The following is a 25,942-nucleotide window of genomic DNA, read 5'->3' as shown; positions in this document are numbered from 1 at the left end:
ACGCCTCGTCCGGCGTAACAAAGTAATGGTGCCTGTCCTTGTACGTTACCCAAAGCCTCGCCGGATGCAGCAGCCCGAACTTCACCCCTTTGTTGTGGAGGACCTCCTTAGCCCGGTTGAATCCCGCATGCCTCTTAGCCAATTCTGCTCCCAGGTCCTGGGATATACGAATCTCGCAGTTCTCCCACTTACTGCTCCGCTCCTTCTTTGCCCAACGCAGGACATGCTCCCTGTCTGTGAAGCGATGGAACCTTATCACCATCGTCCTCGGTGGTTCGTTCACCCTTGACTTCCCCACGAGGACTCTGTGCGCCCCGTCCAGTTCCAAGGGCCGCGGGAAGGCCCCCACGCCCATCAGCGTCACCAGCATTGTAGTCACAAATGCGCTTGCGTCCGCCCCCTTCGCACCTTCAGGGAGGCCCAGAATTCGCAGGTTTTGTCTCCTCGCCTATTTTCGAAGTCATCCATTTCTTCTGCAGGGCCTCATGAGCCTCCACCCTGACTACCAGGCCCAGGATCTCATACTCATTTTCAGATACCAGTCTCTCCACCTCTTTGATCGCCTTCTCCTGCACCTTCTGAGTCTCCACCACCCTTTCCATAGAGGCCTTCATCGGGGCCAGCATCTCTGTCTTCAGCTCTGCGAAGCAGCTTCTCAGGAACTCCTGCTGCTCCCGCGACCACTGGGCCCACGCTGCCTGGTCCGCGCTGGCCGCCATTTTATCTTGTCGCGCCCGTTCCACTCGCTTGCCCGCAATTGCTCTCTTCATGGACCCACTCCTGGTCCCCTCCATGCAGCGATGAGGGGAATCTCTCCAGCGTCTCTTGCCACGCCGGGAATCACCGCCGAAGTGCCGCGAGAGCTCCGTTGAAGGGCCCAAATGACCGATCTCGGTGGGAGCTGCCGTGTGCGCAACCTATCCGGACATGGCCGCTACCGGAAGTCTCTCTTTTAACCAATCTAATTGACCTGGGTTTTGAACCTTTTTTTTATTGCCTCTTTCAAATTATTATGTGATATGGGTGGGGAAGTCGTCTTATTGCGATGTACAATACATCACAACTGTATGGGGTAGGTCAGATGGTCCAATAGCCCTTTTTCCTGTCCGTCATTTGTCAAATGTTTGTTTGTCTGAATTCTGGCTCGGTTTTTTTTTTGTTCCCTTACCTCCCAGAGGTCTGATCAAATATAAGGCCTTCCTGGCCAGCATGCCTCAAAGATTGAGCCGATGAACTCTGTGAGCAATTGGAAAGTGTTTAACGTCAAAGTGAATTAAATATATGGAGGAAGAAATTCCAATGGGAGGTCTGCTTTTTTTTTTTTGCAAACATTTACTTTATTTGTAAAATATCTGAAAGAACATTACAAATATTTCAAAATGGCCATCACACCATGCAATAATATTCAAATTCTCTACATGCATCATGATGCACTCTCGAGGTGCTTCAATACAGTCAAAAATTAGACATTTCAAAATTGTCATTGCAAATGCTGCAATGGCATTTGAGTTTTCTACATCGATTAAGTTGCACTCTGAGGTGCTTCAATACAATTGTGATACATGTAATATTCACTGTATACATTGTGTCACTCAGCCCAAGGGAGTTCTGTACAATTCCCTGCCCCTCAGTTCATTATGGTGGAAAGGATTTAGACAGCGACCTTCCCCATTGTGCCTCCGCAGCAGCTGCCCCAAGCTTTAGTGCATCCCTCAGCATATAGTCCTGGACTTTGAAATGTGCCAGTCTGCAATACTCGGTCAACTCTTTGCACTGGATGGCCAACCAATTTTGGGTGGACCAAAGAGTATCTTTCACTGAGTTGCCGATCCTCCTGATGCTTGTATTGGTTCCCTGGGAACAGCCTGTAGAGTGCAAGAGTCCTGCGTAACGGAGCTGCTCGGGAAGAACCTCTGCAAAAACAACCTCCTCTCTCCAGACCTTCTTTGCAAAGGCACATTCCACAAGGAGGTTCACAATGGTCTCTTCTCCACCACTGTCACATCAAGGGCATTGTGTGGACGGGGTGACACTCTTGGCGTGTAGGAAAGATCTGGCGGGGAGGGGCTTTCTCACCACCAGCGAAGCTAGATCTTGGTGTTTGTTTGAAAGTTCTGGTGATGAGGCATTCCGCCAAATGACCTTGACGGGTCTGCTGGGGGAACCATCCGACAGGAGCCGTCATCTCCTTTTCTTGAAGGGGACTTCGAGGACGTTACGCGCAGACCACTCATTGACTCATGGAATTGTGATCAAAGGTGTTTCTCTGCTTAAATATTTCCACTGCTCATTATTTTTGTTTCATTGTAAGGTTGGTAGAAACCCTGGAGATACGCCTGGGTTTTTCCCATCTGAGAGATCAGGAGAAACCCCCTTGCAGGAACTTTTCTGTCGTGCTTAAAGAAGCTCCATTTAAAAAAAGGCCATGCCTCCCACAATGTTAGGTGAATTGGACATTCTGAATTCTCCTTGTGTTCCTGAACAGGCACCGGAGTGTGGCGACTGGGGGATTTTCACAGTAACTGCACTGCAGTGTATAATGTAAGCCTACTTGTGGCAGTAATAAAGATTATTATTATTATGTGCATTGGAATCCACAAAATGTGCATGGGTGGGGGAAGGAGAGTAAGAATACTGGTCACCTGTTCATCCTGATAGCTGTTGTTGAGGAGAAACGATTGGAGTTTAGGAGCCAGAGTGATTGGGCTGTAATGGGATGTTGCAACGTGTTGGGGTGAGGCAAGGCTGGGGCCACTTGACTTCCTGCTTTGCAGACAGTACAAGAACGCTCACCCGAATATCCCGGCGGAGGATTATCGTGCAAAACTTATTTTCGCGCGCGTGTGTCCGCTGCAGCTGAAATTATAAATAAAAATGAGCAAACGTTTTGTGCAGTCACAGCCATTGTAACCGGGGAAGCAGCTATCCCACGCAGCCTAACCATCCCCCTCCCCGCCGAGAGAGAGTTGTGTGTGTGTGTGGGGACGGCAGCCACTCCTTCCGACGACAGACGGGGAGGGAACGAGTTCAGAGAGAGAGAGAGAGAGAAAAGTTTTGCCAGGCCGGGGCACGACATTGCGCTGAACATGGCCGCGCAGCAGTCTTATCTGTTTGGAGGATGCCCTGCACCGCACTGCAACAGGCGAAAGTGTGGCGCCTGACTGCACGTTGCAGTCAAAGAAAGGAAACCTATGCAGAGAAAAAAAAACTTAATTTGAGGAAACAAAAGGAGCCAGGCGATAAGCTCCTGTCAGGTTTTGGTTGCATCTGCAGGAGCGGTGGGTGAGGGAAGGCGAAGGGTTCGCATGGGCGTGCGAGAGAGGTAGGTAGAATCGGAAAGCTATTTGTGGACGATGTCGGGCAGAGAATGACTTTTAAAATCTTCGTCACCAGTTTCAAATTTGCAAAAGGGAGAGAGGCCAACAGTAACCAATTGTTTGATGCAAAGGTATTTTCAGTGGTTTGGAGCAGGGGTGTGTGTTTGTGGGGGGTGGGGGTCTTCAGTTTACCTGGGTGATTGACACGGCTTATCTCCAGAGACATTCCTCAGCCTTGCCCAGCCTCCACACTTTTTTTGCCGGGGGCGGGGAATCACTGTTGGTGCTGGTTGAACGTTTGCAAAGATTAGAGAATTAGTTGAGCCTCTCAGAGGTGGGGGCTGAAGAATGACATTTTGCAGGATGGTTGGAAGGAAGTGGATCTCTCTTTCTCTCCCCCCCCCCCCAAAAAAAAACAATGCCTTTATTTAGGTGCTTGCAACACTGAAGGGGCGGGGAGTTACTGGGTGTGCAGTTCCCATTGGAGTTAAAAGCAGAAGTCAGGTTCTCTGGCTTGTCCCGCAGCATTTTCCTGGCTTGTTTCCTCACTTGGTACAAGTGTTGTACATGAAATACGAATGACAAACACACACACTGAATTCCAGAGCTGTTTGATGGGCCTGACACGTGAAGTACACTTCGTATTTGAGCCAGGCAAATTCAGCTGTACAATAAGGTCATTGTTCAGTTTGTTGCTGCATTTCCTAAACTGCAACTTTGTTTAATTCACCCGGGAAAAAAAAGTTTGCACTTGTAACCTGTGGGCATCCTGACGTTTGTGTAGGACCTTTTTCTAACCATGAGCAAGATCCTGCACTAAGGCCAACAAAATGATTCTAATGTAGGATCAGCTACAGAGATTCAAGCTTCCAGTAGTTCTGCAGGGCTAAACACTAAAACGCAAATGTCAAACCAACCATTGGAAACCCAGAAAGGAAAAACGTGAAATAAGTGCAAGCATTTACTTTTGCCTGAGGGTTTTTCTTTTTCGTTCACCTGGGAAGCAGGTGGCAATGCAGTTGCATTTTCGATACAGGAATTCAGCACTTCAAACCTTTAAAAAAAAAATTACCCAATTATTTTTTCCAATTAAGGGGCAATTTAGCATGGCCAATTCACCTAGCCTGCACATCTTTGGGTTGTGGGGGCGAAACCCACGCAGACACGGGGAGAATGTGCAAACTCCACACAGACAGTGACCCAGGGCCGGGTTTCAAACCCGGGTCCTCAGCGCCGTAGGCATAGCCCTTCAAACCTGATGTTCAATTAGATCATAGTATGTACCTCTGGTCCATTTGCTAATTTTTGCCTCATATCCTTTTCTATACCCATGTCTACCAAAAAGTTTAATTGTTTGACCTAGCTTTAACACCTGTTTGAGAAGGAATCCCAAATTTCTACCTCTTGATGTTAGGATAGTGCTTTCTACATCGCCATTGAATGGTCTAGCTCTAATTTGAAGGTTATCATAAACGGGAGTCGGACAATCGGGCTCTCAAGCCTGTTCCGCCATTGAATAAGATAATGGCTGATCTAATTGTGGCCTTAACTCTGCTTTCCTGCCTGACCCCATAAACCTTGATTCCCTTGTTGATCAAAAATCCGTCACCAATTTCTCAACCAGGAAATAGTTTCCGTCCATCTTCTCTATCAATTGCTTTTAATCAGTAGCAGAGTGATTGGCATTGCTGCCTCACAGTGCCAAGGACCTGAATTCAATTCCGCTTTGGTTGTCCGTGTGGATTTGTACACTCTCCCTGTCTGTTTGGGTTTCTTATCGCAGTCCGCAGATGTGCAGGTTAGGTAGATTAGCCATGCTGAATTGCCCCTTGGTGTCCAGGTATGTGCAGGTTAGGTTATGGGGTTGCGGGGCTAGGACAGGGTGGACAGGAGAGTAGACATGGGTAGAGTGGTTTTTGAGGGCCGGTGCAGACTTGATGGGCCAAATGGCCGCCTTTGTAAGGATTCTATAATTCTATGACTCATAGAAAAGTTGGCCATCTTCCTTTTGATATTCAGCTGCCTTGTTTGCTGAATTCTCCACTGTCAACATTCTGGGGGTTACCATTGACCAGAAACTTAACTGCACCAACCATATAAGTGCAGTGGATTCAAGAGAAGGTTTCAAAACTGGGAACTCCCTTCCTGACTTTCCAAAGTTGGCATTTAAAAGCCGCCAGTCAAGAATATCATGGAATATTCTTTAACTTGTCTGGGTAAGTGCAGCTTCAACAACATTCATGAAGCTTGACACCATCCAGGATGAAGCCATGCTTGATCAGAACCTCATCCACCAACTTAAACATGCACTACTTGCACCGCCAGTACGTAGTGGTAGCAGTGTGTGCTATCTCCAAGATGCACTGCAGCAACTTGTCAAACCTCCTTCGACTGTGCTTTCCAAAGACTCCGAATACTGAGAAAGACAAAAACAGCAGATGCATGTGAACACCACCTGCAAGTTCCTCTCCCATACTACATACCATCCTGACTTAGAAATATATTGCTACTGCATCAAAATCCTGGATCTCCCTTCCAAACAGCATTCTGAGGTTACCTGACATTCAGGATAGGTGATAAATCCCCAGATACACCCACGTCTCATGAACAAATAGTGAAAAAAACCTTGAACACCTCGATAAGATTGGGCCCCCCCCCCATTAATCTTTATATTCCATGGAATACAAGCTTAGAATTTGCAGCCTCTCCTAGTTTAATTCTGTAGCATATTGTGAGTCTGCTGCAGTCATTTTTCAGACCAGCGTATTCTCTCTGAGGTAAGGTGGTCAGCATCGAATACAGTATTCTGACTTAAGTTTTATAGAACTGCAGCACGGCTTCTGTTCATTTTGCTCGGCAATCATTGTTTGGTAATTAGTTTGAGGTTTGGACTGTGTGTCACACATTGCCATTGTTAGTCCCACAGATGTTTAAACCTTGCAGTGGGAGGAGTAAGGGTTTACCATAGTAGAGGAAGAATGCATCTTATTGCACAAGTAAGAGCACGTTTCTACAGTTCGTCCTCCCTTGGGTCAGGTCCTGCAAACAAGAGCTTGTGGCGGAGAGGATTTTAATGCTCGTCATTGTCTTTTTGACATCGTGGACTATTGACCAGGTCCTGGAATTTATTTGTGTACTTTTCCTTTTTGAAGAAAAATTGTTGCCTGATGAACGTTGGCATTGTTTGTTTTGAGGAGCGGTTTAATTAAAAAATACTGACTATTTCATAACTTTTCCCCATTAAAAAGCTACTGTTTGAATTTCACCCAATGTAATGCAGTTTGAGTTGGCTTATTATTTAGTGACCCAGAACACATGGGGTCAGACCTGCTCACAAAAATTCTGCAATTTCTGGAAGTACTGCTATTCATTTCTATTGTGTCCATAGAATCTCTACAGCAGAAGGAGGTCATTCGGTCCATCGAGTCTGCACCGACCCTCTGAAATAGCACTCTCCATAGACTCATTCCCCCCCCCCCCTATTCCCTTAACCCCACTTAGTGATGGCCAATCAACCTAACCTGCACACCGTTGGACTGTGGGAGGAAACCAGAGCACCCGGAGAAAACTCACGCAGACACCAGGAGCGTATGAAAACTCTCACAGTCGCCCAAGGCTGGAGTCTAACCCGGTTCCCTGGTGATGTGAGGCAGCAGTGCTAACCACTGTGCCACCATGCTACCCACAATAGGGTTATAGACCACTTTACAACTGCAAGAGGCATGATGGCGATTAACATGCTTGCTCTCTCATCCTTTTCTCGAGATAATGACTTGAGTGGGAAGAACTTGTGTTCATGTACCGCCTGTCATGATCTCAAGATGGCTCTTAACTCGGTCAGGCCATTTAAATACTGTTCATGTGTTGTCATGTTGGAAATGTAGTAATGTGAGAAATTGATGTATATTTATACCGCCCTCTATTGTCTTGCACAACTGGTTGATCAATCATATCTAAGTAAGCAGCGGTAGTGGAATTGAATCTTGTTCCTGTTTTACATTGACTCCCCCATATACAAACATACAAAATAGAAGCAGAAGTAGGCCATTTGGCGCCACAAGCCTGCTCTACCATTCAATAAGATCATGGCTGATCTGTATGTTGTGATTTCCAAATTCCCCATCTACCCCATATGACCGAATCAATCTACCTTTGCCTTAAAAAATATATCATGTCCTTGCCTTCACCACCATCTGAGGCAGATTGTTCCAAAGTCGCACAAACCTCTAAGAGAAAATGATTCTCCCCATATATGGTCTCCGAGGGCGGTCTCTAATTTAAAAGTAGTGCCCCTTAGTGCTGGACTTGCCCAGAAGAGGTTACATAATTTCCATGTTTACCTTGTCAATACTGTTCAGGATCTTCGATGCTTCAATCAAGTTACTCTCACTCTTCTAAACTGCAGTGGAATCGAGCCCAGCCTCTCCAATTGATCCTCTGAAGACAACCTACTCATTCCAGGTGCCACTGAGTAAACACTAGTAGCACAGTGGTTAGCACAGGCACGGTTGCACACTGATTAACACAGTTGCTTCACAACTCCAGGATCCCAGGCTTGGGTCACTGTCTGTATGGAGTCTGCACATTCTCCGTGTGTCTGTGTGGGTTTCCTCCGGGTGCTCTGGTTTCCTTCCACTGTCCAAAGATGTGCAGGTTCGGTGGATTGGTTGTGCTAAATTGCCCTTAGTGTCCAAAAAGGTGAGGTGGGGTTACGGCTATGGGTATAGGGTGGGGTGTGGGCTTAGATAAGGTGCTCTTTCCAAGGGCTGGTGCAGACTCCATGGGCCGAATGGCATCTTGCACTGTAAATTCTATGAAACCTCTGACCCGCCTCCAGTGCATTTACATCTTCCCTTAAATAAGGAGACCTGAACTGCGCAAAGTATTTGAAATGCAGTCTCACCAATGCCCTGTATAACTGAAACACAGCACATAGCAATCAGGAGTAGGAATGTTGGCTGCTGGATTTTCTTTTGTCTCTATTTGTTTCTATCTCCCAAGTTGAGGAATGTCAAAGGCAGCTGGGCTTCAGCACTGTTTCAGTTAAAACCTTGGCTGAGACTAAGGTTCAATCTTGATTATATATTCATTAAAAAAATTACTTTGAATTGACAGTTTCCAACATTGTTGACAAAGTGTTAATAATTATACAACTATTTTAAGTGACTTTAGCATTGCAAGTTATGAGGATTGTTGAGTGAGCTGCTGGTTCATTGTAAAAAGTTTTTTTTTACTTGGCAAAAAGGATAATTCAGTGTTCTGACAGTTAACATCACTAGTGATTTGTTTAAAATCAGAAAGTTAGCTTTCGATAATGCTGTTCAGTACAACAGTACATATTCTGAGATGGGAGTATTGTTGCTGATGGTTGACGTTCTCCTTTTGGATTTATACCATTTTTAACTTCAGTGGCTTGTGTACAGCCATAAAATAGTGACTTCTAGAATATGCCACTAAATAGTAGTTCTAATGGCACTGCAGAATGTGCCCATGGATGCTGTATGTATGTTCAGTACATTGCTTTATTCTTACTCTTGAATGTTCTACATTTTTATGGTTCTGGGTGCTTGGCGCTAATGCATCTATCATTGTTCAAATCTGTTCTAAAATTTAAAGGCATACCTAGTGTTACAGAGCAGAAGAAAGCAATTTGGCCGATTTGTGTCTGCACCAGCTCTCCAGTTGAGTATTTCACCTGATGCCATTCTCCTGCTTTCTCCCTGTAACCCTACAGATTGTTTGTTCTCAAATATGCATCTAACGGCCTCTGCAATTCCTTGATTGATTCTCTCTCCACCACACTTTGAGACAGTGCATTCCAGATCATATTCACTCGCTGTGTTGTGAAGTTTTTTTCTCTTGCCACTGTTTTGCTTCTTTTGCCAACCACTTTAAATCTGTAACGCCTCGTTCCTGATCCTTTCCACGCGGGAAGTGGGGGCGACTTCTCCATAGATACTCTGTCCAACCCCCTCATGATTTTGAATAGCCACTGAATCATAGAAAAGTTACAGCACAGAAGAAGGCCATTTGGTCCATGCCAGCCCGAGGACACTGCTTGAAGCAACTGGAACAGAAATAATTATTTTGTGATTTTGACATTTATGTTCCCTTGGATTGGAAATGACTTAGAAAATTTGTTTTGGGGAGCCAGTGGGAATATTGCAAATTCCTTTTCTTACCTGGTGTGATTTCCAGCAACCTTCCTACAGTGATATGTCTTCTGACTGATTTGTTTCCGTTTTTTTTAACTCCACATTCTGAAATGCTCATCTTCGAATCTTTGGCCCATGCCACAATTTTTGCTTTATGCCACTGATTTCTAATTCCTTCCCATGCTCTTTGGGGTTGAATCTGGTTGCCTGTGACGTTTGAGGCCATGTTGACCTGAATTACGCTTGAAAGCCACTTCCTGTCTAACCGCTTGCAGCATTTCCTACTTCCGCCCCTCTTCAGCCACTGAGATCCTTATCCATTTCTTCGTCACCTCCTGACTTAATTGTTTGATCACCTGCCTTGCTGACGTAGCATTCTTTCTCCTAGAAACCCCAACTTGACCAAAACTCTTAAGATAAAAGCAAATTACTGTGGATTGCTGGAACCTGAACAAAATCAGAAAATGCTGGACAACCACAGCTCCAGGGTCCCAGGTTCGATTCCAGCTTGGGTCACTGTCTGTGCGGAGTCTGCACATCCTCCCCGTGTGTTTTTGGGCTACATTGGGTTTCCTCCGGGTGCTCCGGTTTCCTCCCACAGTCCAAAGATGTGCAGGTTAGGTGGATTGGCCATGATAAATTACCCTTGGCGTTGGGTGGGGTTACTGGGTTGTGGGGATGGGGTGGAGGTGTTGACCTTGGGTGGGGTGCTCTTTCCGGGAGCAGGTGCAGACTCGATGGGCCGAATGGCCTCCTTCTGCACTGTAAATTCTATGATAACTTCAGCACGTCTGACAGCATCTGTGAAGAGAGAACAGGGCTAACGTTTCAAGGTCGGATGACTCTTCATCAAATACTGATCAAAACTGTGCCCAACACTAGGCTGCATGCTCACATCACTCTGGTGTTTAATGTTGTACATCGGCGCATTATTTTCCCATTGTATTACTTTTGAAATCCTTCTATGCTATCACTGTAGTTTCCCCAAGCACTACTTCATTCCTCATGAGTTCAGTCTCTTGTTCACTTTCGCTCAAGTATCTGAGTGTGTTCAATTGGATCGGTCCTACTTCAGCAACTCCCTCCTTTTTTAAACTTTATCCATTGCTTAAATGCCCACTCAAGATGTATCTGTTTGACTGACCTTTTGCATACCAAACCTGGAAAAGTGCCTTGTTCCCCTTGAATCTATTCCAGACATGCATTAGGCTGTTTTATTTTTTTTTAGAAGTGTAGTTGGGTTGCATTGGTTGTTAACTCAACGTTTGTCTTTCTACAGTACAAGGGACAGAATTTAAGGAATGAAAATTATAAAATGGAACAAATGCTGTATCAGTTATTTTATTGATTTGACACCGATGTCAAGTCGCAGCTGCAAAAATTCATGTGTTGCTGGAATTTGATATCTATTTGAAATGCCAGCAATTCCTATTCCTTTGATTCTGCGCTTGCAGGCCACAGGCAACCCAGCCAATATCTCCAATGTTGTGAATATCTAAGCCAGCATTATCTGGTTCCATTTTTCATTGGTTTGATTAATGCTGGACACATTGTTAAGAGATGTGCACCAAATTCTGCTAAAGGTTGATTTTAAAATAAAATTTGGTACATATGTGTAGGTGCTTGTCTGCTGTTGAAGTTACCAATTCTAACGAGACTAAACCTTTTTGAGTAGTCCCTCTCTGTTCCAGCTATCCTTACTACTTGATTGGCCAAGAAAGGTTTGTGTGTAGATGAATGTTTGTAACTTGGGTGATATCTTGGGCCTGTGAGTTACTGTACTGTCCTTTTCTTCTCTGGGATTTGGGCTCGAAGACTTCCTGAATTGATGAATGAAAATTGTTTCCATTCTATATTGGCTGTACAGATCCCATGTGAAGTTTCGGTTTAGTTCCTTCGATGCAGCTTCATTGTACATGTGGTATATGTTAAATTAACTTCTCACTTGGAGGCTTTCTTGGATTGCTTGTTGTGCTTAGTGGAAATGTCATGCTGCCGTCATGGATGCTATGAAGTTGAACATTAAAAGTGTTGGTTCCTAGTGCGAGGTTTCGACCGAGTGGTTGGAGAGAAGAAGGGTATTATAATTTCAAGCATTAATGTTACTTTGGTCTTTACTATTTACTTTGAGTAATTCAAACTTGTCAAGATTATCAACTGTTTCAACATTGTTGCTCTGTTTACTTGCTATAAATATAGCAATCAATATGGTCGCCTTCCTAATCCTAATTATGTTTACACTTAGCGTCGCCAGATATCTCTCGATACCGCCACAATGTTCCAACCCGAATACTGATCGAAGAGCCAATACACCAGTTAGTTGGTTCAAAGTCAATACGGTTTATTTACACGCACAGCAGGATCTACACATGCGCAAAGTACTACAAACTAAACTATCTTTAACGCTAATGCATATACTTAACTTTGGGTGCCCACTCAGTCAGAGGAACAATGGCCGTTGTTCGGATCTGAGGTTGTTGGGTTCGAAGAGGTACAGGAGAACAGCTAAGGTCGTCCGTCTGGTAGCGAGCGTTGAGCTTGAACTTACTTGCTTCTGGTGATGCTGGTGGATGGGTCTCTCCGCTTTGAGAGCCAAGTCCAAGAGAGCAAATCTCTCGTGGGGATTCCTTCTTATACCCGGAGCGGCTTTGCTTTTAGGCGGGCCTTAAACTTGGCCCCAATTAATTGGGCCGCTTCTCGATCATTGCTATCGATCTTGACCAATAAAGGGGTGGGTGCCCTGATGGCTGGGCGTGTCTATGGTGACCGTTGGCCTTGCTTTGTTTGTGTCTTTCTGGCGCCGGGATGTCTGCAATAGTATCGGTTACCTGAATGTCATTCCTTTGTTCCCGGAGATGGGCCATCAATATGCTAATTGATCCAGAGTTTCAATTCCGTCTGGGAGCTATTTTCCAAATATACATTCAGGCACTGTGCCTGCTTGTTTTCTAGCATTGTCCACAGTTCCCTATATTCTTTGCGAGCGTCCATTTTGTATTCTGGAAGTGGCCATCTCAGATGGCTACAACATGAAGAAATGACGGTTTTACTGAAGGCCTGTGTGTTTGTGGAGTGTAAGGTAAACTTACAATTCATGTCGATAAATCAGCTGTTGGCCGACAGGCAAAGCTGCCTGTGTTCGCAGCCACTTTGGACAGCATGTAGTTCGAGACCTCCACTACATAGTTGGTTGCAGCACAGTTAAGTGTTCTGTCTCCCGTGTGGAAATAGCTATTCCAATAGAGAAGATTACTGTGCAGTTCTGTTTTAATGATTTACGTGTTAATTGAAACGGTAGTTGATGTCCTTGTGTTCTCTGTTCTCTCTATCTGTGGAGATTATGAAAAAATACTTACTGGTCCTCGTAGTTCCTGGTATGTAATGGAGACAAATGATTGTTCAACATTTAATACTTCAAATCAGGAATACATTTTATAACACCCTCTTCTAGTAAAACAGAAATTTGCGCAGACGTCTAAAAATTATTTTAATTTTTTTACTTCTGTACCCTATACAATAAGTGAACAAGATGAATTGTTTGTGCAATGTACATGTACCCCATCCAACTATCTCCCCTCCCCCCCCACCCCCCCCACTATTCTGGCTCTATCTTGGGGCCCTTTCTTCCGCCATGAATGTTGTAGGCTCTCTTTAGTTTTGTATTTGTTCCTGTTGCCCCATGGGTTTGTTTGCGCTGGGGGGACTTTCCCGTTGCCCCATCCTGATATATTTCCCTGGGTTCCTCCCTTGCTGCCCCTCCTTCTCCTCCCCCCCCCTTTGTTCCTATCCTTGTGGTCGCATTTGCCCCCCCCCCCCCCCCCCAATCCCCCTCCCTTCCTATCCACTATTGGCCTCAAACAAGTCTTGGAACAGGCTGATGAATGGCCCCACGCTTTGTGGAAGCCCTCGTCTCACCCTCGGATGGTTTATTTCATCTTCTCCAGGTGGAGAAATTCCGACAGGCCTGCCAGCCAGTCTACAGCTGTGGGTGGTGCTGCTGATTGCCAGCCGAGCAGGATTCTCCGGCGGGCAATTTAGCGAAGCAAAAGCAAATACATCAACACTCTTCCCCATATGTAGTTCTGGCTGGTCCGATACCCTGAAAACTGCCACTCTCGGGCATGGTTCAATCCTCACCCCCCACATTCTTGGACATTGCCTTGAAGAAGGCTGTCCAGAACCCGGCAAGTTTGGGGAAGGCCCAGAACATGTGGGCATGTATGGCCGTACCTCCCTGGCACCATTCACAAATGTCCTCCACCTCTGGAAAGAACCTTCTCATTCGGGTTCTTAAAAGTGAGGTCTAGCATGGCTGGTGGGAATTTGTGCTTAGAGCATATGTGGGCCCTGGTGTACACCTTGATTAAGCCAAAGTGTTCTCTCATCTGGTTCCAGGTTTTTAACATAGCTACCACCACTGGGCTGGATGTGTACTTTGCCTGGGGGATGGGAACGCTGTTCTGGCTTGGGTTCGGAGAGTCGTTTCTGTACAGGAGGATTCCTCCATTTTCACCCAATCCTTGCTTGGCTCTCTTTTTTTTAAAATTTAGAGTACCCAATTCATTTTTCCAATTAAGGGGCAATTTAGTGTGTTCAATCCACCTACCTTGCACATCTTTGGGTTGTGGGGGCGAAACCCACGCAGACACGGGAAGAATGTGCAAACTCCACACGGACAGTGAACCAGAGCCGGGATCGAACCTGGGACCTCGGTGCCGTGAGACTGCAGTGCTACCACTGTGCCACCGTGCTGCCCTTCTTGGCTCTCTTACCCATCCCCTCACCCTCTCAGTTGTGGCTGCCCAGTGGTAGTATTACAGGTTTGGAAGGGCCAGGCCGCCCATGTTTCTTCTCCTCTGCAGTGTAGTTTTGTGTCTCTATCTCTGCCTCTGTGCGCGTGTATCTCCCTCTGTCTCTCTTTCCCACCCCCCACCCCCAAAACACACAAATAATAATAATCTTTATTGTCACAAGTAGGCTTACATTAACACTGCAATGAAGCTACTGTGAAAAGCCCCTAGTCACCACATTCCGGCGCCTGATCTGGTACACTGAGGGAGAATTCCGAATGTCCAAATTACCTAACAGCATGTCTTCCGTGACTTGTGGGAGGAAACTGGAGCACCTGGAGGAAACCCCCGCAGACACGGGGAGAACGTGCAGACTCCGCACAGGTGGGGGCCCAAGCCGGGAATCGAACCTGGGACCCTGGAGCTGTGAAGCAACTGTGCTAATCTCTATACTACCGTGCTGCCCCAAATCATTTTATTTATTCCTCGGAAGAAGACCTTGGGGATGAAGATCGGTATGGATTTAAACAGGAAGAGGAACCGCAGCACTATATTCATCTTGATTGTCTGCACCCTCCCTGCCAGGGAGAGTGGGAGTCCTTTTTAACTTCCTCGGCCAGAGGGGTCAGATTCCATTTGTGGATCCGTGTCCCGTCGTGGGCTATCTGGATTTCCAGGTAGCGGAATTTATTTTGGGCAAGTTTGAATGGTTGTGAGGGTGGCACGTGGCACAGTGGCTAGCACTGGGACTGCGGCGCTGAGGACCCGGGTTCGAAACCTTGCCTTCGGTCACTGTCTGTTTGGAGTTTGCACATTCTCCCCTTGTCTGCGTGGGTTCCACCCCCACAACCCAAACATGTGCAGCTTAGGTGGATTGGTCGCATTAAGTTGCCCCTTAATTGGGGAAAAAAAACTAATAATTGGGTAGTCTTAAAACAATTTTTTTTAAAACCCCAGAAACGTTTGAATGGTTGTCCCTCCAGTTCTGTCCCTCCCCCGTTCGGTTTCAGCAGGAATGCCTCACTTTTGCCTATGTTGAGTTTGTAGCCTGAGAAGGTTCCGAACTCTTCCATGATTTCCCTCAAGCCGTTCTCCGAGTCTGAAATGTAGAGGAGCAGGCCATCCACATAGAGTGAGACTCTGTGCTCTCTGCCTCCTCTTCGGATGCCCTTCCAGCCTCTGGCGACTCGCAGAGCGATCACGAGGGGCTCAATTGTCAGGGCGAACAGGAGCGGGGGCAGCGGGTAATCCTGCCTCGTGTCCCTGTGCAGCTGGAAGTATTCGGAGCTGATGGTGTTGGTTTGAACGCTCGCCTTGGGGGCGTTGTACAGGAGTTTCACCCATGAGGTGAACACCACCCCTAGTCCAAATCGCTGCAGTATCTCAATGAGGTAATTTCATTCGACTCTGTCGAAGGCCTTTTCTGCGTCCAGGGAGACGATCACCTCTGGTGTTCTCTCCCCGGATGGGGTTAGTATCAGATTTGGCAGCTGCCTGATGTTCGCAGTTAGCTGCCTACCCTTGACAAAGACCGTCTGGCCCTCGCGACCACCTCTGGTACACCTCTTACAGTCTCTTGATCAGTGTTTTCGCAAGTATTTTCGCATCTGCGTTACGGAGCGAAATGGGTTGATATGACCCGCATTCTGTTGGGTCTTTGTCTTTCTTGTGTGAGGTGGGATGGGGGGGGGGGGGGGGGGGGGGGGGGGGAGCCTCATAGGTCCCTGGTAGAAGGCCTCGAATGCTTGATTGACCTTTTTTGGTCTGCCTCTGCTGTCTTTTGCTTGGGTTATCTCCCTTGTGTCTGCCCAGTTGCTGTCTGGCTGCCCTATCTTCCCTATCCCTTGTAAATTATAATCTCTCCCCAAATCACCGTCTTCGGTGCCTCCCAGAACGTGAAAAGTGAGACTTCCCCATTCTGGTTGTCAGTGATGTTCTTGCCTCTGGCCTGTGGTGTTTTCTGGCAAAGGACCTTGTCGTCCAAGTGGTCCGTGTCCAACCTCCAAGCGGTCCGTCTCTAACCTCGCATCCGTGTAATGTGGAGTGTGGACGGATATGGCTATCATGGAGTACTCACCTTTACTATGTCTGAAAGCACCGATTTCCCCATTGCAAAGAAATCGAATTGGGTGTATACCTTGTGCACCGGTGAAAAGAATGAGAATTCCTTCTCACCGGGGTGTAGGAGCCGCCATGGGTCCTCTGCCCCATCTGCTCGATGGATGCTCCCATTTCCCCAGCCATGGCAGTCTTTTTCCCCGTTATAGGGTTTGAGCGGCGTGTCAGTGGTCCTGTGCACAGTTAAAGACCACCCCTCATGATCAGTCGGTGTGAGTTGATGTCGAGGATTTCCGCCATGGTCGTCTTCATAAAATCCGTGTCGTCCCTGTTTAGCGGGTACATGTTTACCAGGACTACCAGTGCCCCATCTCGGACACCGCTGACCATGACGTTACGTACCCCTGAGTCCGTGACTGTCCTTGTCGCTGTAAACACCGTTCTCTTGCAAATTAGAATTGCTAGCCCACATCCCGTAACAGAAATGGTATGTCTGTCCCACCCAGCCCTTCCATATCCGCAGTCGGTCCTTCTCCCCCAGGTGCATCTCTTGAAAGAAGACGATGCCAGCTTTCAAACTTCTTCAATGGGCGAAGACTCTTTTCACTCGGGCGCCTGCTCTGCTACACTGAGGGAGAATTCAGAATGTCCAATTCACCTAACAAGCACGTCTTTCGGGACTTGTGGGAGGAAACCAGAGCACCCGGAGGAAACACACGCAGACACGGGGAGAATGTGCAGGCTCCGCACGGACAGTGACCCAAGCCGGGAATCGAACCCGGGACCCTGGTGCTGTAAAGCATCAATGCTAACCACTGTGCTGCCGTGTCGCCCATTTATGAGTTATAAGGCCCCATGGTCAAGATATGTTCTTGGCAAAGCCTATTAAATCATAATGTAAATACAAACTATTCTTCCAAGAGTCAATATTTGTTTTTGAGATTGTGAACTCGGTTTCATTATTTTGGCAGTTCAGCCAATTTTTAACTCCGACATGATTCCTTTTACTGGGAAGTGACGGGAATTGCCTCTGTGTCTCCTGCACACTAAGTCTGACAAGGTTCAGAAAATTTTCATTTCTGCATGTGATCATCTTTATTTTAATTTGAAAATACAGGTCTTAAAAATTAATTCCTTCAGTTAACACAGTTTCGACTTGTATTCCATTGATCAGCTTTAAAATAATAGATGCAGTGAAATAATCTGTTCACTCTTCACTTGGGAATCATTGTATCTCTCAGAACGTGATCATTCAGATTAAATGTCTGTTGTGTGCTCAATTGGCACATGGTCAAGAAGAAAAAATATTTGTATGTGTTTCTGCTGCTAATGGCTACCCACTAACCCTGGCAAATAAGTGTGCATGTGAAGGCCAGCTGTTGAGGACAAGAACATGTTTTGCTTCCCACACATTCATGGTTAAAGCTCACAATGTGAATGGTGGTATGTGGGTTGAGGTGCTAGCTTGAGGACAGCGGTGTCTACTTAACAGCTTTCAACCTCTTCAGGTGAGGAAGGAAGAAAGAAAACGGTTTGCAGAACTACCATGTTGGGTTTGAAAAGTTAATATGAATGTTGGGATATTCTACAAGTCCGAACCTCAAGACAGTTTTGTGTTAATTATGGAAATGAAATCTTTTGTCACAAACAATTTGGAAATTATGATTGTAGTTTCTTTGTACAAGTCATCTTTTAAGCACCTGTGACGTATACACAAACTTTAAAGGGCCTTGTCTCAATGCGCCTTTTCCTGTTGTAGTATGAATTGAACAAATACACAGCTAGACTGTATTAGGGATTGTACAAACAGATAAGAAACTTGGCATTGCAGTTTCATCTTCACTGCCCAGTGATCGCTTTGCCTCATGTTTCAGTTGTTTGCAGACGTACCACTAAACTTGAGTTTTAAGTCAACTGGCTGATGCACATTTGCTCACTCATTTCAGAATGCCATAGAACATAGAACAGTACAGCACAGAACAGGCCCTTCAGCCCTCGATGTTGTGCCGAGCTTTGTCCGAAACCAAGATCAAGCTATCCCAGTCCCTGTCATTCTGGTGTGCTCCATGTGCCTGTCCAACATCAATATATTGTACAGATCTACTGAAATGTTTTGTCGGGATGTCCTCACCAGTGGAGATATTGAACAGAGAACAAAGTTAACCTTTGCAGAAGTCAATTTCTTCGTCTTCCTCTTTTAAAAAAAAGTTATTAACTCTTGCTGAATGTGGGTCCGATTTGTAATCTGCCGATATTTTATTGAAAGGCTGTAGTCCCGGATGGAATTATGCTGGTTAGCTGCATTGTGATCAGGTATCATAGATCCAGTTCTAAAGTGCAGCCTGCAGCAGGGGTCACTCAGTCATTTGAATGAGATCTCTAACTGGGTGGCACGATAGCACAGTGGTTAGCACTGCTGCTTCACAGCGTCAGGGTTCCAGATTTGATTCCCATTTGGGTCACTCTGTGCGGCGTCTGCATGTTCTCCCCGCGTCTGCGTGGGTTTCCTCCGTGTGCTCCGATTTCCTCCCACAAGTCCCATAGGTGAATTGGATGTCCTGAGTTCTCCCTTTGTGTACCCAAACAGGCACCCGAGTGTGGCGACCAGGGAATTTTCACAGTAACTTCATTGCAGTGTTAATGTAAGCCTACCTGTCACACTAATAAAGATTATTATTATTATTGTGTGTTTTTGCACTGCTGTTCCCTCACTTCCTCCACTCTTGACAATTCATGGTGCCTCCATATGGAGTCTGCACAGAGTGGGAATCCAACATTTTGTTTGGCAAAGGTTTCGAGGGTTGTGGAATCAAGGTAGTTAAAATACGGATCAGCAGTACTTGATTTGAATGGCTCAGCAGTGCACTAAATATTGGCCAATTCATGCACGGGTTCAGCTTTTTATATGTATGCTGGATGTTATTTTTAGTTTTACTGCACTTAAAGCCATTGTCACCACCCTGGTTGTTCTTCTCACATTTTTTTCTTTTTTAAAAATAAATTTAGAGTACCCAATTCATTTTTTTCCAATTAAGGGGCAATTTAGCGTGGCCAATCCACCTACCCTGCACATCTTTGGGTTGTGGGGGCGGAACCCACGCAAACACTGGGAGAATGTGCAAACTCCACGCGGACAGTGACCCAGAACGGGGATCGAACCAGGGACCTCGGAGGCGTGAGACAGCAGGGCTAACCACTGCGCCGCCATGCTGCCCCTCTTCTGACATTTTAACGACCGTTGTGATATCTTGAACCCAGAATACTTAATCTGTCTGAAGGCCTGGTAACCTTGAAGTTCTGATCAGGAGGTCAAGGTGTAATTCCGCCTCAGCTATCTAGTATGTTCAATTTGAAGAAGGTCCATTTATCTGTTTTCACCCGAGAACCTACTAAATATTAATGTTTATAAAACCATACGAGAGAATGTAGGAAGATGCTTGAAACCAAACTCAAATGGCACCTGACAAATCTACGAACACTGTCATGTGAGTGTGCCTTTAAGAAAGGTTTCGTCTCTTATCATGTGACTTGTAGCTTATTGGGCTGTGGCTGTTGGGTGTGAGTTTTTTTTTAAGGTTTCAGTTTCAGTTTGTCTGCTTTGGACTGTAGAAGGAGAAATAAATGTTTTTCTCTGTTTTCATTTTAAAAGCTGTTCCAGTAAAAAGCCCATTGATTGTGGCTAACGGCCGTGGTAACTTTAAAGGTAGAGTTGTTTTCCAGAAGGAGTTTGAATCTGCTGGCTCGACCAGGATTAGAATTGCAGGAAAAGGACCAATCCCATTCAAATGAGAATACAGCGTGCTGTGCCATGCCCTTAATAAGGGGCTTTGGTTTATTGGATTTTGTTATTGAGTTGGAACAAATTAATTGGGTGCTCTAAATTTATTTAAAATCATAGATGAGGCTAATGCAGTACCTGTCATTTAATTGGATTTTGCACTGCCGTCAATAAGCTATTGCATAGTAGTCCATGGTCGAAGGTAAGAACCTGTGGTATTAAGGAACAAAGAGCAGAATGAAAAGCAAGCTTGCTACGAAAGAGAAAATTGAGCTTTGGAGTTAGGTCCTCAGACAGGTGAAAGATGAAACTCCCTGTTCCACAGCGATCAAAGTTATGACCACTGTTTCTTACAATGTACCTAAATGATCCAGACTTGAATCAGAAGGACAATCTCAAATTTTGCATACAGCACCAAATTAGTCGGTGGGAGGTGATTGGATTCAGCATAGATTTTATCATAGTCCTCCTGAATATTAACTAAGATGTTAATGAACTTGCAGTCTGGGGTGTAATGAGCAAATTTATTTCAACATAGTTAAGTGTGAGGTGGTGTGTTTTGTAGTAAGAATATGGAGGTCACATACTGCTTAGAAACCATTGTTCCTCTCCTCCATTTAGACTTGCATTTTCCAAGGTATGGATACACAGCCTTGGAGGTAGCAGTACAGACTAATGAGGCCAAAAAGAGCAGACTAAGCATGGGGGTATTGTGCACAATTCTGGTTTTCCTTTTTAGAGGAAAAGCGTAGGTGAACGTGCAATAAAGATTCTGATATGCTTACCTTTTGAACAGGCTTGGGCTCTTTTTCTCAAGAGACAGGAAGGCCTGATAAGTCTTTAAAATTGTGAAAGGAGGGCAGCACGGTGGCCTAGTGGTTAGCACAACCGCCTCACGGCGCTGAGGTCCCAGGTTCGATCCCGGCTCTGGGTCACTGTCCGTGTGGAGTTTGCACGTTCTCCCCGTGTCTGCGTGGGTTTCGCCCCCACAACCCAAAAATGTGCCGAGTAGGTGGATTGACCACGCTAAATTGCCCCTTAATTGGAAAAAATAATTGGGTAATCTAAATTTATTTTTTTTTTAAATTGTGAAAGGTTTGAAGGATAGCCTTGGAGGAGATGTTTCTGTTTGTGGGAAACATCAAAATTAGAGGCCATGTGTATACAATTGTCAATAATGAATCCGATGGCAAATTCTGGGGAAATACGTTTTCCAAAGAATGTGGAAGAAGGACCACAAGGAGGAGATGAGGTGAACTTGATGCATTTAATGGGTTGCTGGATAATGTCAGGGACAAAGTAACAGAACGATGTGCTGATGGGGTGAGATGGAAGAGACTAATGTGCAGGCATAAACTGGTTGTTTTGAATGGCCAGTTTGTGCTGTGATAAATGTAAAATGTTCCATATATTGGCTATAAATATTTGAAGTAAGGGCTAAAACCTGGGTTAGTGTGTGTTCAACTGCTGCAGTCATGCTTTTAAAAGAATCTTGGTTTGGAAGACAACACAGCTTTTAGGAGCCTGAGGTGCAATTAAGCATCGTTAAAGCTTGGGCTAATGTAATTTTGTTTTGATAAAGGGAATTTCCCCGTGGAGTTAATTAGATTTCCGCTTAGAACAGTACAGCACAGAACAGGCCCTTCGGCCCTCGATGTTGTGCCGAACAATGATCACCCTACTCAAACCCACGTATCCACCCTATACCCGTTACCCAACGCCCCCCCCCAACCTTACTTTTTAGGACACTACGGGCAATTTAGCATGGCCAATCCACCTAACCTGCACATCTTTGGACTGTGGGAGGAAACCGGAGCACCCGGAGGAAACCCACGCACACATGGGGAGGACGTGCAGACTCCGCACAGACAGTGACCCAGCCGGGAATCGAACCTGGGACCCTGGAGCTGTGAAGCATTTATGCTAACCACCATGCTACCGTGCTGCCCATCTTGGTACGATGATGTCATTATTGGGTGGAGCTAAGGCATCAGGCATTTTGCAGGAAGGGCAGGTCTGATCTGTTCTGGATGAAGTCTGGTTTTGCTCTCCAGTTCTGAGCTGAATGAAGCTGTGCACACAAGGGAGACAGTTCTGCTCTCACTAAGTTAGTTAAAAGAGCTTAACTGTATTTAAAGCAGTTCAGACTTGTTTGAAGACAAGGGGGGAGCTGAAAAAAGCTCGTTATAAATCGCTTTTGAAGACATCCAGCCAGAGGTTTTGCAGTGGTTCGGACTGGAGTCAGATCTGTTTTGTAAAGCAGCATCAAGAGATCTCTTTATCAAAGAATATCTCTGTAAAGCAAGTATTACACTGTGCCATTGGTATTTATGGTCGATGGAGAACTGAGATGGTTAATTTTCTTGTTGTTTAAGTGTGAATAAAGATAGCAATTAAGGATATTGTATTCCTTGTTTTGAGTAGTATTAAGGGGTAGTTATAAGGTATTTTTGGTGTGATGTTAAAGATTTTAATACTGTTAGTAATAAAGTTTGTTTTAATGTACCATATCCATATTTCTTTGTGAAATCACTCCTTCCTTCACAATCTTACAAAATAGAATAAAATTTTGTGTTTTGGTCCAGTCTCCTTGCCACTGTTGGGGTTGGTTTGGGATCGTAATAGTATTCTATTAAGATGTGGAAACTCTGCCAAGGGTTAATAATGTGGATAAATAGACTGTGAGCGTGGGAGGATGGATTAGCAGTGGATTGTTTAAGCCTCTCTGTTGTTTTGGATGGAAATGATTTCTGATATGTCACAAACCACTTTGAAGCACACACAATTTACAACAGAGAGTATTTGACTCATCACATCTGTGTCAGCAGAAGAATGACCCAGCCTGAGCCCTCTTTCAAGCCTTTTGATCTGCCCCACCCCCCACCATGGGACGGCACTTCAAGTGCTTAGCGAAGTCTTTTTAAAATGCAGTGATCGTTTTTGCGTCTAACATGGTTTCAGCCTGTGAGCGACACCCCCCCCCCCCCATTATAATTCTGTGCTTCCGGGTGACATGGTGGCATGGTGATCAGCATGGCTGCCTCACAGCACCAGGGACCCTGGTTCGATTCTCGCCTTGGGTGCCTTTGTGGAGTTTGCACGTCCTCCCCATGTCTGCGTGTGTTTTCTCCAGGTGCTCCGGTTTTCTCCCACAGTCCAAAGCTGTGCAAGTTCAGAAAGGATCAATGCGCGTGATTATGGCGGTTGGGTGGGGGAGTGGACATAGGTAGAGCACTCTTTCGGAGAGTCATTTCAGACTATATGGATTCTATGAATTATTGACGCCTCTGGTAAGGAAAATCAGTCTTTCCTATATGTTCTATCTTGGGTCCTCGCAATTTTATACAGTTCAATTATGTCTCCTCCCAGCCCCGGGGCCAGCATGGTGGCCCCGTGGTTAGCACTGCTGCCTCACTGGGCTGAGGACCCCGGTTCAATCCCGGCCCCAGGTCACTGTCCGTGTGGAGTTTGCACATTCTCCCCGTGTCTGCGTGGGCCTCACCCCCACAACCCAAAAAGATGTGCAGGACAGGTGAATTGGCCATGCTAAATTGCCCCTTCATTGGGGAAAAAAAATACAGTCTCCTAAATTATAAAAAAAAAATGCCCCCTCTCAGCCAACTCTTGCAAAGTAAACAACACCAACATGTCCAATTTTTCCTTGTGGTTAAAAAATCTCCAGTCCTGGCGATATCCGTGTAAATCACAGCGATTATTCTGGTTCAATCCGATCCTTCCTGGAATGTGGTGACCAGAAGTTCTGCAGTGCTCTAACTTCAACCTTACTAGTAATTATTATGTACTTCGAGTTGAAGCATAAATTTTCTGTTCTTAAGAATTTTAATGGAAGAAGAGAAAACCAGCATGTATAACTTGGGTTGCAGCAGACATGGGCAGAAATCTCCACAGACACGCCCTGACTTGCAATGTTTCCCACCATGTTTTGTTTTTGTTTGATTTCTAGTGTCTGCCGTTATTTTCCTTTTATTTCTCGTATGTTGACGGGCGAACTGGCCTTTCTTGTCCCATCTCTGTATTGCTGTACAGTATATGTTTGTCCTGACCTCATTTGACCGCACTCATTGGATGTTGGAGGGAGCAGGGAGGGAGGGGAAAACTTGTGCAGCTCAATCATTGGCAGCCTATTTTTGATTTCACAGTAAAAGCACTGACTGCTGCTGCAAACACTTCATTCATGCGTGTCATATTGTGACTTTGTTTTCTGACGTTGTCTGCAAGTTGTCTGTGATTCTGAAAAAGCACAATTATTTGATGATCAGGAGAAAATACAAGTCATTATCTGTTCGAGATTGATTATGCTGACATTGGCGGGCACTTTATGGGTCCCTTGCTCTTGATGATTGAGATTTGCGACACAAACTGCAAGGCTTCATTCAGCTTTCTGGGTCTGGTGTTATACACTTTGCACAGCATTTCTGTATGAGTGCCTGGAACTGATGTCGCGTTGCAGGATCCTGATCGCCCCCATTTTGGAGTGGCATCTCCAGCTCGCCCACACTCAACCCACTCAGTGGCCCTTTCCTGTAACCTCGTTTACAGTGGGAGTTCGGGAGAGGGAAGGGGTGCTCGGGAGGAAGCAGAAGAGGAAAGTGGCAAGCAGGAGAAGTGATAAGGTAAGTAAAAAGAGCACATTTCTTTCATTTTATTTTCTTTTTAAAAGTTGGGTCATTTGCGAATATAGGGTTTAGGAAAGAACAATAGTTTAACTTGTAGGGTATAATGTTTTAGTGTTTTATCTGACGTAGAAGGTCTTCGTACAGCTTATACATTGGTTGTAATGGAAAAGATTCTGTTTGCTTAAAGCTGTTTCACTTGAAGTGCACTTTTTTAGAAATGTAACTGGTTCAGAGGAGGTTCACTGGATTGATACTTAGAATCCATGAGTTGTCTTGGGGGTAGATTGGATAGGCTGTTGTGTCTCCACTGGGGTTTAGAAGAGTGAGGGGGGACATGATTAAAGTATCAAAGATCCTCAAGGGTTTTAACAAGGTGGATGTGAAAAGGATGTTTCCTCTCGTGGGTGAGTCCAGCACCAGAGGGTGCTGGTTTAAAATTAGGGATTGCCCTTGTAGGACGGAGGTGAGGAGAATTTTTTTCTGAGGGTTTGTGCAACTTTGTCAGAAAGTAGTGAAAGCGAGATCACTGAGTTTAAAAAAAAAAAAAAAATTTGAGTACCCAATTCATTTTTTCCAATTAAGGGGGCAATTTAGCGTAGCCAGTCCACCTAGCTTGCACATTTTTTGGGTTGTGGGGGCGAAACGCACGCAAACACAGGGAGAACGTACAAACTCCACACGGACAGTGACCCAGAGCCGGGATCGAACCTGGGACCTCGGCGCCATGAGGACGTAGTGCTAACCCACTGCGCCACCGTGCTGCCCTGACTGAACATTTTTAAGGCAGAGGCAAATAGATTCTTGTCGGACAAGAGGTTGTCGGGGGTAGATAGGAACGAGGAACTGAAACCACAAACAGATCAGCCATGATCTTACTGAATGTTCGAGAGGTCGAATGGCCTATTTTTCCTATTTTGTATGTCAAGCAAAGGTTTATTGTCATCTGTCTTCTATGCTTGCTTATGTGGTATGTCAAGGCTCAGTAAGTCTTGAGGTGACTTGCATACCTAAGAGACCAAGGGATAATTGAGCCAGACTGTGCCACTGCAACTGGCTGCCCATTTTGAAAAGATTCTGTCATTATTAAATATTCCATTATAAATTCCTGTATCCACCTCCATAATGGAAACCTTTTATGTCAACTTGCCATGCTACACAATGTCAATCCCCTTCCAAACATGGTGGAGAACCTTCACTGTTGGGAGGT

The 25,942-nt window shown here is 45.5% G+C and overlaps 1 protein-coding gene across 8 annotated transcripts in view; it reads left to right on the top strand.

The window, feature by feature from the left end:
- Positions 1-25,942, top strand: part of LOC119973889 (transcriptional-regulating factor 1) — a 274,278-nt gene that overhangs the window by 40,950 nt on the left and 207,386 nt on the right. For 2 of the 8 annotated variants that reach the window (XM_038812510.1, XM_038812519.1), the window contains exon 1: positions 2,644-3,322. The exons of 1 other annotated variant lie outside the window; for it this stretch is intronic. The gene's annotated coding sequence lies outside the window, so the exon portion shown is untranslated. Of the gene's footprint in view, positions 1-2,642; positions 3,323-24,373; positions 24,733-25,942 lie in introns of those variants that run through there. 5 more of the 8 variants (XM_038812537.1, XM_038812528.1, XM_038812474.1 and 2 more) reach the window with 4 other exon arrangements.

This window comes from Scyliorhinus canicula, chromosome 1 (assembly GCF_902713615.1).
Source record: "Scyliorhinus canicula chromosome 1, sScyCan1.1, whole genome shotgun sequence".
NCBI classification, from domain to species: Eukaryota; Metazoa; Chordata; class Chondrichthyes; order Carcharhiniformes; family Scyliorhinidae; genus Scyliorhinus; species Scyliorhinus canicula.
Note: the sequence above shows the minus strand (reverse complement) of the source record. Positions and strands in the feature narration are given on the sequence as shown.